The 15,768-nt window shown below is 44.6% G+C and overlaps 1 protein-coding gene and 1 pseudogene across 2 annotated transcripts in view; one reads left to right on the plus strand and one right to left on the minus strand.

The window, feature by feature from the left end:
• Positions 1-15,768, plus strand: part of LOC148502609 (uncharacterized) — a 283,629-nt gene that overhangs the window by 116,503 nt on the left and 151,358 nt on the right.
• Positions 2,613-11,071, minus strand: LOC148502612 (uncharacterized; annotated as a pseudogene). The gene is made up of 5 exons (XR_015869992.1): positions 10,884-11,071; positions 10,351-10,429; positions 10,135-10,232; positions 8,952-9,249; positions 2,613-3,545 (listed from the first exon to the last, which is right to left on the minus strand). The product of XR_015869992.1 is annotated as an uncharacterized LOC148502612 (transcript).

Here is a 15,768-nt window from a genome sequence, read left to right on the forward strand (position 1 = left end):
TATTTTTTATAAAACGTCCCCTGGCCGCTCGCATCCTACGTCATCTCTGCTATTTATTAGATTAATCGAGTACATCGAAAGGCGTATGAACTGCTCGCAGTGCTTGTGGTTGGATTTTCCTACCGCAATCATGCGAGCAGTTCAGGCTAAAAGACAACCAAGTGACGTGGTCAATGACGCTGCTTTGTTAATTATGCACACCCTTAAAACGCCCGTTTTGACCTTTATGCACGCCTGCGTTCTGATCTCCACTCCCCTTCTTCAAGCACCTTCCCCTGTTACCACCCACAAACGCCTCATTCTGTCACTCAAATTAGCAGGCATTCGCTATTTTGCGAGCACAAAATTTCCGACCGCAATGACTGGTTCGCGCATGCGTATTACGACCCATACGCATGCACAGTTGTGCGAACATCGCTCGGAGCTTACGAGCGGCTCTGAATCAGGCCCTATATACAGAGTTGCCTATTTACTTGAACATGACTGCTGCCTATACTACTGAGTATTAACACTCAGTAATACCATACTATTTATTATTCCTATCTCTGCTGTATCATCGTTTGATACTTTATGTGTTGTACGTTGTTTGTTTTATTATATATATTAAAATGATATTAACAAAGTTATAGTGTAATATTTTGTCATTGAGTTCCCCCAGCAAAGATGAGAGATACTTTTGTCTTCTTAACATTATGACATGGGAGAGACCGGACTCCAGACACTACGTGTAATGATTTCCTAGCACCTGTGGTAACGTGTGAGGGGTGATACATTGTATATTAGTACACACGATATTAGCGGATCCATTTGTTTGTTGTTTTAGTTAAGTACATGACATACAAAACAATATAACCAGTAAAGAGAATGGCCATGTGATACCGGTTGGGTGCACAATGTATGTGTTAGGTATATCGGTCTATTTATTAACTCAGAGATATTGAGATAAAAAATAAAATGTGTTTAATGATGCATCACTTAGTTACTTAGCACATGACCAACATTCAGTCCCTGGAATCCCAGCACTGGGAAGTAGATGCTCATCTGGCACCTTGTACATGGAAAACCAGATAAATAAATACACACAATATCACAATGTATCAGTATAATATTGTGCAGTATGTACTAATATATTTATATTTTCACAAAATACCTTTATAGCCTCATACTCTAAGCTCAGGAAAGAGAAGTACAGAGAGAAAAGTGTAATTACATACACAGATATATAGACATAGTGGGGACACCACCCGGAGCATCAGGGACACCCATATACTATTTATATTATTACCAGTTATTTATATAGCACACACATATTACACAGCGCTTTACAGAGAGTATCTGGCCATTCACCTCAGTCCCTGCCCCAGTGGAGCTTACACTCTATATTCCCTGCTACATGGACACTACAGCAAATGTTTAACCAGAACAGCCGGAGGAAACCCACACAAGCACAGGGAGAATATACAAACTCCACACAGTTAGGGCTGTGGAGGGAATCAAAACCAAAACCTTAATGCTGTGCGGCAGCAGTGTTAACCATTACACCAACCGTGCTGCCCACCGAAGTCCTTACTCCTCACTGTTGCTGTGTCCTGATGGTGTGTGACAGCTTTTATTTCTATCTCTAGCAAATCATTCTCTGATATAACTTAGTGTATATATCCTCCCATTACTCTGCCGCCCTGCAGCATATAATAGGTATTACATAGAGGGGAGGAGGTGGGTGGCAGGAACCTCTATTATTAGATGCTACCACTCTGCTACCACCTTAGTGCCCACTGCTCCTTGTGTCTTCCTTACACACTATTATACCATTCACGTGATCCAATTCCAAATACTGCTATACACACTGCAGGGTAACTCTCCCTACATATACCACTATACACACTGCAGGGTAACTCTCCCTACATATACCGCTATACACACTGCAGGGTAACTCTCCCTACATATACTGCTATACACACTGCAGGGTAACTCCATACATATACCGCTATACACACTGCAGGGTCACTCTCCCTACATATACCGCCATACACGCTGCAGGGTCACTCTCCCTACATATACCGCCATACACGCTGCAGGGTCACTCTCCCTACATATACCGCTATACACGCTGCAGGGTCACTCTCCCTACATATACCGCTATACACGCTGCAGGGTCACTCTCCCTACATATACCGCTATACACGCTGCAGGGTCACTCTCCCTACATATACCGCTACACACGCTGCAGGGTAACTCTCCATACATATACCGCTAAACACACTGCAGGGTAACTCTCCATACATATACCGCTACACACGCTGCAGGGTAACTCTCCATACATATACCGCTACACACGCTGCAGGGTAACTCTCCATACATATACCGCTATACACACTGCAGGGTCATTCTCCATATATATACTGCTATACACGCTGCAGGGTTACTCACCATACATGTACTGCTGTACACACTGCAGGGTAACTCTCCATACATTTACTGCTATACACGCTGCAGGGTAACTCTCCATACAAAATAGACTAAATATTAGAAACAATGAGGACAGTAATACAATACATTACTATTCATTGTTCTGGTTTCACACAACAGAAGAGGCCAATGAAGCAACCAGGTCAGGAGAAATACTATCCTTAAGGATATTTTGGTTTTTATTATAAATAATTTCCACTTGTAAACATGCAAAGTTTCAACATGCTAAATAAAGGATGGTTTAATGAGATCAAATTTCTGTACTTTCTGACAATCAGAATATGAGAATAGCTAATCTGTGTGATTTCTCCGATGTCTAACAAGAGCTTTTTTCCATGAAAAGCATTTCCCACACTCAGAACATAGAAATGGCCTCTCACCTGTGTGACTTCTCTGATGTGTAATAAGCAATGATTTCTTAATGAAATATTTACCACAGTCAGAGCATGGAAATGGCCTCTCACCTGTGTGACTTTTCTGATGTGTAACAAGCAATGATTTCTGTATGAAACATTTACCACAATCGGAGCATGGAAATGGTTTCTCCCCTGTGTGATATCTCTGATGTCTAGCAAGAGCTGATTTCTGTGTAAAATATTTTCCACACTCAGAACATGGAAATAGTTTCTCACCTGTGTGACATCTCTGATGTGTAACAAGATTTGCTTTCCACGTAAAACATTTCCCACACTCGGAACATGGAAATGGTTTCTCACCTGTGTGACTCATCTGATGTGAAACAAGATCTGATTTCCGCTTAAAACATTTCCCACACTCAGAACATGGAAATGGTCTCTCACCTGCCTTAGCTGGCTGATGGAGATTGAGTTTTGTGTTCTGTGTAAGACATTTGGCTTCAATAGAAGAGGTAAATATGTTATCTACTCTAAGAGCTGTGATAGATGTACCAGGAGAACATTCCTCATTATTATCAGGATCACTTTGAGGTACTGGATGTATAATTGGGGTAATGGGGTTTTCTCTTGGATAATTCTCATTGATGTCATTATCTTCTATTTCACAATCTGGAGACAAAATTAGATTTTCCTTTGAGATATTCCTGCTGTTACCTCCATCTGCTGGGAATAAAATAAATAAATGATTGATGCCACATAAATTAAATTTTTCAATAAAGACTGTTATCAAAGTTCCTTTTATCACCATCAAATGGATAAACTCACAATGATGTACAATGTAAACTCATCACCTGACATTTTATGTTCCGTTATACATAGGGCAGGGATTACAGCTTTATTATAGTCATTTGTGCTGGGAATTACTCTGTAACATGACAGCAACGTGTGGTGATAATACAGCTATAACATGTGCTGGGAATTACTCTGTAACATGACAGCAACGTGTGGCGATAATACAGCTATTACATGTGCTGGGAATTACTCTGTAACATGACAGCAACGTGTGGTGATAATACAGCTATAACATGTGCTGGGAATTACTCTGTAACATGACAGCAACGTGTGGTGATAATACAGCTATAACATGTGCTGGGAATTACTCTGTAACATGACAGCAACGTGTGGCGATAATACAGCTATTACATGTGCTGGGAATTACTCTGTAACATGACAGCAACGTGTGGCGATAATACAGCTATTACATGTGCTGGGAATTACTCTGTAACATGACAGCAACGTGTGGTGATAATACAGCTATTACATGTGCTGGGAATTACTCTGTAACATGACAGCAACGTGTGGCGATAATACAGCTATTACATGTGCTGGGAATTACTCTGTAACATGACAGCAACATGTGGCGATAATACAGCTATTACATGTGCTGGGAATTACTCTGTAACATGACAGCAACGTGTGGTGATAATACAGCTATTACATGTGCTGGGAATTACTCTGTAACATGACAGCAACGTGTGGCGATAATACAGCTATTACATGTGCTGGGAATTACTCTGTAACATGACAGCAACGTGTGGCGATAATACAGCTATTACATGTGCTGGGAATTACTCTGTAACATGACAGCAACGTGTGGTGATAATACAGCTATTACATGTGCTGGGAATTACTCTGTAACATGACAGCAACGTGTGGTGATAATACAGCTATTACATGTGCTGGGAATTACTCTGTAACATGACAGCAACGTGTGGCGATAATACAGCTATAACATGTGCTGGGAATTACTCTGTAACATGACAGCAACGTGTGGCGATAATACAGCTATAACATGTGCTGGGAATTACTCTGTAACATGACAGCAACATGTGGCGATAATACAGCTATTACATGTGCTGGGAATTACTCTGTAACATGACAGCAACGTGTGGCGATAATACAGCTATAACATGTGCTGGGAATTACTCTGTAACATGACAGCAACATGTGGCGATAATACAGCTATTACATGTGCTGGGAATTACTCTGTAACATGACAGCAACGTGTGGCGATAATACAGCTATAACATGTGCTGGGAATTACTCTGTAACATGACAGCAACATGTGGCGATAATACAGCTATAACGTGCTGTAATATATTAGACCGGTGTTTGTATAAAATTACAGCTGAAACGCGTGAGAATAATACGGCTGCCTCCAGGCTTGTAGGTAAGATGCACAATATCCAGGAACACTGTAACTGCAGCAATGCAGAGGTGTCACCATGTATATGTAATAGTTACACTTCTTATGTGCGCTCCTCTCATCCATAGCATCAATGAAGGAACATCTGACATAAAGATAGAGGCAACAGGATCGGACATATGTCAGCAGATTCTAAGTGACCTTAATCCTTGCTGGATCCAACACTTCCACATTGTTCATTATGGGTATGTCCCCCATTAGAAGATATAACAAACTATAGGCCTGCCGGTGACGTTGTAATTAAGGAGATGTCTCATTATGAAGTTGTATTACTGTAATTAGCTATACCACAATGAGGTCGGGTCCTTCTTTGTTGGAAATTCCACAATGGATGCCGGTCAGTGTAATGATGAGTATTTATGGGAAGAAAACAGTCAGATACAGGATAAACTGCATAAAGTGATGAAAAAATGTTCTAGACCATTCTCAAAATTGGGACCTTTAAAATGTTTGTGTGAGGAACATAACGATAATAACAAGATTGGTCATCCTTAGGTCCAGGCGCGCACTATGCGTAATGTACAGTGCCTGGTCCACTCAAAGAGAAATGTGCAAAGACCGTACAAAAGCGTACAGAAGGAATGAGAGAACTTATTACACAGATTAGGAACATCTACACCCTACACAGGAGAGGTCTCCAACGGTTACTCCAAGTTACTTTCCTCCAGCTCTGGCTAATGACCTTTCTGCCTTACCACAACCAGAGAAGGTGACACAAAGAGGACTCCACTGAAACATTTGAAGATATCTAAAAAGCCCTCACTGAGGTCCGGCCATGGGGCCTCCCAATTTATAGTAACAAGCTTTCCACCTACACAAGGCCCAAGGTAATGCAGCTGGCATCCTTACCCAGTTATATGGCAATAAGCTCCATCCTCTAGGCTATTTCAGCAACATGTTGGTCACCCATTGCCCAAGGTATTAATCCATGTGACAGGGGAAGCCATTGCTGTCTGCGTGGAAGATAAAACCAGTGGAGTAGTACTAGGACATTCTGTCCATGTACATGTCCCATAAGCTGTCAAACAAACTATGGCCTGCTCACAGATACAACATGTGACCGCCAATAGACGGACAAAAGTGTGAGCACTCACTGGCTGCCTAGACATTTGCTATAGCCCAGGGAAACAGACTGGCTGATGAGACTGCTGAGCAAGCAGACACTCTCCCTCCAAAGGATGGCGCACACATGCACTCACTTTCTGTACCACTTGTTACCCGTCACTGACATGGACAGGATCACTGCAATGCAACAATCAGTGCCAGCTGTGACAGCTCACTGTGCGAAAACAATTGGTGCAGTCACCTGCCACCAGCACTCTGGGTAGTCTGTTATGGTAAGCCCATAGCGCCCAGGCTTGTCTTCTGCCTACAGCACTCTGGGTAGTCTATTATGGTAAGCCCATAGCGCCAAGGCTCGTCTTCTGCCTCCAGCACTCTGGGTAGTCTATTGTGGTAACCCCATAGCGCCTTCAGCACTCTGGGTAGTCTATTATGGTAAGCCCATAGCGCCAAGGCTCGTCTTCTGCTTCCAGCACTCTGGGTAGTCGGTTATGGTAAGCCCATAGCGCCAAGGCTCGTGTTCTGCCTACAGCACTCTGGGTAGTTTGTTACGGTAATCCCATAGTGCCAAGGCTCGTCTCCTGCCTCCAGCACTCTGGGTAGTCTATTATGGTAAGCTCATAGCGCCAAGGCTTGTCTTCTGCCTCCAGCACTCTGGGTAGTCTGTTATGGTAAGCCCATAGTGCCAAGGCTCGTCTTCTGCCTCCAGGGCTCTGGGTAGTCTATTATGGTAAGCCCATAGCGAAAAGGCTCGTCTTCTGCATCTTGCCACATTAGCCCCCTGAAAGTAAGTATACAACGACACGTTCACTAATACTGGTACTGAGCTTTAAGGACAGAACGCGCCTCTTGGACACCATCCTGAAATGCGTTCTGTATTTTTTCTAAATTCCAACAGGACACCAGGAATGTCTGATTTAGTAGAGTGTGGCAATTGGTCCTCCATCCTCCAAATCTCTACCCGAAGCAGCACCTACAAAAGGGTAAGGGTTTTTTTTTCTGGAAAACTAAAGGTTTGGGTGGGTGGTGAGGGTTTAAAGAATAAACAATGTGGTGGAATCCAGATTTCTTACCCTTAGGCATGGAGGTAACCAGGGAGGCACAGCTAAGGAGATTGTACTGTTAATAGGCTCCTATCGACGGTATCATACACTCAGACAGGGACTCACAGGACATGACCCACAGTGGTATTATAAGGGCATTGATTAGAAGATACATCACGACCCTGGAAGCTACACGTAGCAGAGGACAACACAAAGAGAAATAATCATATGGGTGGGTGGGAGCAGCATTACAGGGAAGTCTTGTCAGCTGACACTAAGGCAACAAACCAGTGAGTGAGGTGGATAGAGCACAGTCTGAATAGTAGCCACAAATGTTGGTGGGGAAATCCTTATAATATAAGCTGTTGTTCATTCAGTTGGCCACCAGGAAACAGCAATGTGGCACAGATAGCTTGTAATAGCTGAAGACTGTGTTTGGCCTCCTATAGAGACATTACCACCTTTAATGAAGCGGAATGGACAAAGGTACATTGCGGTCAGTAGATAAAGCTGTGCCGTCAGGTCACTGATGAGTGGATAAAAAGGGTCTAAAGCTGGGCTTCTGGGTTCTTTGTTCTTGGGTCCTGACCGGCGAGGCAGGACTGATGTTGAGTGGCTGAGGCACCTCCAGACCCAGCCAGGATTGCAGACCCTACCGACTTCCAGCAACGGACTTCATCAAAGGGAGACCTGGGACAGATACGCAGCCAAAACTTACTGCTCTATCCGGAGCTGTCTCAGGTTCGCGGTTTATGTGCCAGCTGGAGCTGGGTAACTTTTGCAGCGTGCCCTACTCTCGCGAGTAGCGGAATCCGTTCGGGCCAGGCGGCCGGGACCAGCAAGTCGTTCAGCATTACCTCTTGCAGCAGCACCGTGCCCACCGGAGACTCACAGCTGTGCAGCGGTCCGTGCTCACATAGTCCACCTGGTGATTATTGACTGTCTAGGTGGGAAGGGTTCCTTTGTGTGGTTTTTATAATAGTCATAGTCTTTAAATGTGGTTGATGTTAGTGCTACCTGTATATACTGTACATAGTTTGGTTACGGTTTACATGTATAATTAGAGTGTATGAAATAAAGGTGCTCTTGTACCTTGCTATTGCGTGCTTACTGTGTGATCCTTGAACCCATAAAAGACCCGGGGTACCGTGCAGGAGCTATGTACCGTTGCCTTTCTCAAGGCGATGAGGGCCAGTAGGCGAGAATAACGCACACATAAACTCGGTGTCTTCACACCCATCATTGTCCCTGTATCCCCTAGTGGAGAAAGAAAGAGTCCAAGCATTCCAGACACAAAGATTTAAGAAGCCCTCACACCCTAATATTCTACTACCAGTGTTGACTTTTAAAATGTTTAAATACTGGAGAGCAGGAACTGATGGCTCCTGATGTATGAGATACACCAGAGAGTGTGGGGAGGAGACTGGTCAGATCTCTGGGCTGGTAACACACAGTGACATGATGTGAGGAGGAGAGCAGGAGTATAATAGGGGCTGATGGCTCCTGATGTATGAGATACACCAGACAGTGTGGGGAGGAGACTGGTCAGATCTCTGGGATGGTAACACACAGTGACATGATGTGAGGAGGAGAGCAGGAGTATAATTGGGACTGAAGGCTCCTGACTCCGCCACTGGGCGGACTTATTTTCCTCATTAGTTTGTAGTGACAGAGGAGGGTGGAGGAAACAAGATTTTTGTAGTGATTAAGCAAGGAGAATATGTGACTCTTTTCTGTAATGTGTTTATTACTCACCTTTGCTAATATCTGTAGGAATTTCCTCCTCCCTACACTGCTGAAGCGGCATCACATACGTCTCTTCTTCTCCCTCTATATCTTCTGCCTTTATATCAGTCACATACGTATCTTCTTCTCCCTTTGTATCTTCTGCCTTCATATCAGTCACATACGTCTCTTCTTCTCCCTCTATATCTTCTGCCTTCATATCAGTCACATATGTCTCTTCTCCCTCTATATCTTTTGCCTTCATATCAGTCACATATGTCTCTTCTCCCTCTATATCTTCTGCCTTTATATCAGCTATACGTCCACCCTAAGTAACCCACAAAACAATTAAATCACATTAAGGGCGGTATTCAATTAGTGGCGATATTATCATACCCGCGATAATATTGCCGACTTTTCGGCGATATTGTCACATCGGCTATAATTTATTGCCGATTTATCACGAAAAACTGGAGAAAACTTTCCTCCATTTTGAGAAATGGGGAAAAATTAGCAAAATCCCTATTTTGGGATAAAAATGTGGGCATTTCTTACAGAACCCTTTGGACAGTCCCCCTAATGATACTTTAGCGGAAAAAAAATTGTAAGTTGCGTACTTTGGCGAAAATGCGTTTAACAAATTTTTCGAAAGGCGCGAAATGTTTTAAACATCGCACATGGCTGGCGCAGGTGTTTTTTAGCAGTTTTAAAAACAGTCTGCGCCAGCCACATGCGGTTTAAAACACTTGGTGCATCCTTATGGCCCTCCGAAATACCAGACCCAATATGTTTAAACGCACTTTTCATGGGAAAAAATAAATTTCGACCAAAATTTCAGCTGTCGTTTTTCGCCAAAGTACGCAGCTTACGAGTTTTTTTTTTTTTACTCTAAAGTATCATTAGGGGGGCTGTCCAATCCCGACATTTTTACACAAAAATAGGGATTTTGCAAATTTTTTCGCCTGCCCTAGGCTAGAGAAAAGATTTCTTCAGTTTTTAGGCGAAAAACTAACGGTTTTCGCCGTCGTTGGCGAAATCGCCCGCCAAATCGACTGACTGGCGGGCCAATTTCGCCAACGACGGCGAAATCGGACAATTTTGCTTCTAATTGAATACCCCCTAAGTATAGGAATTCTGGTTAATAAGACACAGCTTCTCCACAGATCATATAAAGTCACTTTGCTAAATCGGTGAGACCCTAAATCCCATCTACCTGATGCTCCTGTGGGATCCTGTGATTCTCCTCTATACAATCCTGTGAATAAAGAGGATGGGGACATCTCTCTGGGGTATTTCTGTTACTGGGTCCATCTGTAGGAGACACACAGTGACTGAGTACATTGTATATATGTGATTGTCAGGTAATGTGTGTATATAGGGGCACCCATACCTGCTCTCCCCTGTACAATAAATGACAGTCTCCTCTTACCCAGTGATGTGAGGGGCCGGTGATTCTCCATCATCACGTCCATGTACAGACCCCTGTGTTCCTCTATATACTCCCCCTCCTGCATGGAGACATAGACAGTGACATCCTGACACCTTATAGGAACCTGACACACACAATGATACAGTCATCACCCAGACACATCCCCTGGTGTTACTGTATAATGTCCCATTCCCAGCAGTCACCTCTCCAGTCATCACCCAGACACATCCCCTGGTGTTACTGTATAATGTCCCATTCCCAGCAGTCACCTCTCCAGTCATCACCCAGACACATCCCCTGGTGTTACTGTATAATCTCTCATTCCCAGCAGTCACCTCTCCGGTCATCACCCAGACACACCATCTCGTGTTACTGTATAATCTCCCATTCCCAGCAGTCACCTCTCCGGTCATCACCCAGACACACCACCTCGTGTTACTGTATAATGTCCCATTCCCAGCAGTCACCTCTCCAGTCATCACCCAGAGACATCCCCTGGTGTTACTGTATAATGTCCTATTCCCAGCAGTCACCTCTCCGGTCAGCAGCTGAATGATCTTGTTGGTGAGGTCCAGGATCTTCTGGTCATTGTCTCTCTCTTGTATCAGAGAGTGACGTGGAGGCACCGTGATGGGGTTCTGGGTACTGCTCAGTCCTCCTGACACACAGGGACGGTTGTTGGGTGTCTCACACTCACCAGTTGTCTTCTTCACTACTATGTAATCCTGTATATTGGGGGAGACATCAATGAAAAGGTCAATTAAACGTCAACTAAATGGGGCTGTTTATTCAGGCGATAACTTGGATAACTTTGCATAATATGCAAGAAGACTATTTCACAATAACAAGTACTGTAACAATCCCCCATACACAGGAAAAAGTAGAGTATATAGAATCTCTTGCAGTTCTGACATATTTGAGTCAGTGACTAATAGAAAAGAGCATACTGCGAGCAACATAATAAATCCCAACTCCAGTGAGAACTGTGGGACTTATACTATATCCGAGACCGGCTCCCTTCTGCTCGGTTATTACTTTAGATATAAGTGATGTCACTGTCATGCCCTCAGCCGTTCCTCTCCTCCTTGACCCTATCCCTTCCCGTCTCCTCTGTTACCTGTTTCTTTCTGCCTGTTCCCATCTTGCTCACCTCCTTAATCTCTCCCTATCATCTGGCACTGTCCCTTCTGCATTCAAACATGCCCTTGTCTCCCCCATTCTTAAAAAACCTACCCGTGATTCTAACATACTTTCCAACTATCGACCCATCTCTCTTCTCCCTTTTGCTTCCAAACTCCTTGAACTTATTGTTTACAACCGCCTTACTAAGTTTCTTTCCTCCCACTCCGTCCTTGACTCATTTCAATCTGGCTTCCGTTCTCTCCACTCCACTGAAACTGCCCTCACGAAAGTCAGCAACGACCTCCTTGCTGCCAAATCTAAGGGCCACTACTCTCTGCTCATTCTCCTTGACCTCTCTGCTGCATTTGACACTGTAGACCACCCTCTCCTCCTGCAAAGTACTTACTCTCTCGGTTTACGTGGCACTGCCCTCTCCTGGCTGTCTTCCTACCTCTCTGATCGTTCCTTCTCTGTGTCCTCTCATGACTCCTCTTCCCTCCCCATTTCCACTAACAGTAGGAGTTCCCCAAGGTTCTGTTCTTGGACCCCTCCTTTTCTCCCTATATAAGACCTCTTTATGTGAACTCATAAACTCCTTTGACCTCCAATATCATCTCTATGCTGATGATACTCAAATTTACCTTTACACCCGTGAACTCTCCCCCTCGCTCCTTACCCGTATCTCCAACTGTCTCTCTGCTGTCTCTTCACGGATGTCCCAGCGCTTTCTTAAACTTAACATGTCTAAGACTGAGCTGATCATCTTCCCACCCTCTTCCACTACATCACTTCCCAAAATTTCATTATTTATTGATGGCACAACTATCTCCTCTAGCCCCAAAGTGCGCTGTCTTGGAGTTATCCTAGACTCCTCCCTCTCCTTTAAACCACACATTCAGCACCTTTCACAGTCCTGCCGTTTCCACATAAAAAATATCTCCAGAATTAGACCCTTCCTCACCTAGGATGCCACTAAAACCCTCATCCACTCACTGGTCATCTCCAGATTGGACTACTGTAACCTTCTTCTAGCTGGCCTCCCAGTCTCTCACCTCTCTACACTACAATCGGTTCTCAATGCTGCTGCTCGACTCATCTTAATCTAGTGTTCACTCTAGCTCCGGCGGCAGGCAGGGCACCGGAGCTAGAGAGGGCAAGTTTGTGTGAGCGCCGAAGGCGCGCGCGTCCGAAAAAGGGGAGTGGCAACAGAAAGGGGGTGTGTCTATAAGATGCGTCCCCTTTTCGTCAGACTTGGGGGCGTGCCCGGCACTTACGGACGTGCCGGGCAGCCCCCAAGCGCTGCAGACAGTGAGAATAGATTTCCGGCGACTATTCTCCGGCGGGGACCGGGTCACCGCACATTTCTCCACCCGCGGGACACTGTGACCCACAGGTGAAGACGGCACCCGCAGTTTGTGATGGCAGGGCGCTTTTTGCCCTCCAGAAGGAGGGCAGGGCGCCGCGCCCCGCTAAAACAGCCTAGCGGGAACACTATTAATCTCCAGACGTTCTACATCTGCTTCCCCTCTCCTTCAAGCCCTACACTGGCTCCCCTTCCCCTCCAGATGCCAATTCAAGGTTCTTACACTCGCCTACAAAGCCCTCACCAAATACTCTCCCACATACATTTCTGACCTTCTCTCCCTTCACACTCCCGCCTGTCCACTTCGCTCAACAAATGCATGCCGCCTCTCTTGCCAACTGATTACTTCCTCCCACTCCCGCATCCAAGATTTTGCCCGTACTGCTCCCTACCTTTGGAATGCTCTCTCTCTCCCTATCAGACTCTCCACCTCTCTACAAATGTTCAAATGGGCTCTCAAGATTTACTACTTCATCATAGCCTTCCAGCTCTCATCCTATCCCACTTCATGCTCTTTCCTCCCCATCTTTCCCTTCTGTGTCACACCTGTCTGTCTGCCCCTCCCTTTTAGAATGTAAGCTCTCACGAGCAAGGACCTCTTCCCTCATGTGCTTCTCTTTACATTTTCTTCTACTCTTCACTCCCCATAAGGGCACCTAACACGTGACTGCCTACTCTCGGCTGCTTATTGTGAGTGTTTTAATCACTATTGCAGCAATGTATATAAATCGTGTCCTTGTCCTGCACTGCAATTTACTGTGTTACACTAGGAGGCGTCATCAGGGTAATACAAAGACCTATAAGCGGAGAGCAGACCGTCACATACTGTGGTCAGATACTACAGAGGACAAGCACTAGAGGAGCTCTAATACACTAGGAGGTGTCATCAGGGTAATACAATGACCTATAAGCGGAGAGCAGACAGTCACATACTGTGGTCAGATACTACAGAGGACAAGCACTAGAGGAGCTATAATACACTAGGAGGTATCAGGGTAATACAATGACCTATAAGCGGAGAGCAGACCGTCACATACTGTGGTCAGATACTACAGAGGACAAGCACTAGAGGAGCTCTAATACACTAGGAGGTATCAGGGTAATACAATGACCTATAAGCGGAGAGGAGACCGTCACATACTGTGGCCAGATACTACAGAGGACAAGCACTAGAGGAGCTCTAATACACTAGGAGGTGTCATCAGTGTAATATAATGACCTATAAGCGGAGAACACACCGTCACATACTGTGGTCAGATACTACAGAGGACAAGCACTAGAGGAGCTCTAATACACTAGGAGGTGTCATCAGGGTAATACAATGACCTATAAGCGGAGAACAGACCGTCACATACTGTGGTCAGATACTACAGAGGACAAGCACTAGAGGAGCTCTAATACACTAGGAGGTGTCATCAGGGTAATACAATGACCTATAAGCGGAGAGCAGACCGTCACATACTGTGGTCAGATACTACAGAGGACAAGCACTAGAGGAGCTCTAATACACTAGGAGGTGACATCAGGGTAATACAATGACCTATAAGCGGAGAACAGACCGTCACATACTGTGGTCAGATACTACAGAGGACAAGCAGTAGAGGAGCTATAATACACTAGGAGGTGTCATCAGGGTAATACAATGACCGAAAAGTGGATTTACCTTCCGTGGAAATATATGTTATTACAGTAATGGTTTTTTGTACTGTAATTTCCCATCATGTAATACTGTATACACACGGTCACTGGACAGTCCGCCATGTAATACTGTATACACGCGGTCACTGGACAGTCCGCCATGTAATACTGTATACACGCGGTCACTGGACAGTCCACCATGTACTACTGTATACGCGCGGTCACTGGACAGTCCGCCATGTACTACTGTATACGCGCGGTCACTGGACAGTCCGCCATGTAATACTGTATACACGCGGTCACTGGACAGTACGCCATGTAATACTGTATACACGCGGTCACTGGACAGTACGCCATGTAATACTGTATACACGCGGTCACTGGACAGTACGCCATGTAATACTGTATACACGCGGTCACTGGACAGTACGCCATGTAATACTGTATACACGCGGTCACTGGATAGTACGCCATGTAATACTGTATACACGCGGTCACTGGATAGTACGCCATGTACTACTGTATACACGCGGTCACTGGATAGTACGCCATGTACTACTGTATACACACGGTCACTGGATAGTACACCATGTAATACTGTATACACACGGTCACTGGATAGTGTAGCATACCATGTAATACTGTATACACACGGTCACTGGATAGTATACCATGTAATACTGTATACACACGGTCACTGGCTAGTATACCATGTAATACTGTATACACACGGTCACTGGCTAGTATACCATGTAATACTGTATACACAGTCACTGGCTAGTATACCATGTAATACTGTATACACAGTCACTGGATAGTATACCATGTAATACTGTATACACACGGTCACTGGATAGTATATCATGTAATACTGTATACACACGGTCACTGGATAGTACACCATGTAATACTGTATACACACGGTCACTGGATAGTATAGCATACCATGTAATACTGTATACACACGGTCACTGGATAGTATACCATGTAATACTGTATACACACGGTCACTGGATAGTATACCATGTAATACTGTATACACACGGTCACTGGCTAGTATACCATGTAATACTGTATACACAGTCACTGGCTAGTATACCATGTAATACTGTATACACAGTCACTGGATAGTATACCATGTAATACTGTATACACACGGTCACTGGATAGTATACCATGTAATACTGTATACACACGGTCACTGGATAGTATACCAAGTAATACTGTATACACACGGTCACTGGATAGTATACCATGTAATACTGTATACTAGGGGTGAGCGGGTTCGGATTTCT

Source organism: Taudactylus pleione, unplaced genomic scaffold (genome assembly GCF_031769625.1).
Source record: "Taudactylus pleione unplaced genomic scaffold, aTauple2 ptg000488l, whole genome shotgun sequence".
Classification (NCBI taxonomy): Eukaryota; Metazoa; Chordata; class Amphibia; order Anura; family Myobatrachidae; genus Taudactylus; species Taudactylus pleione.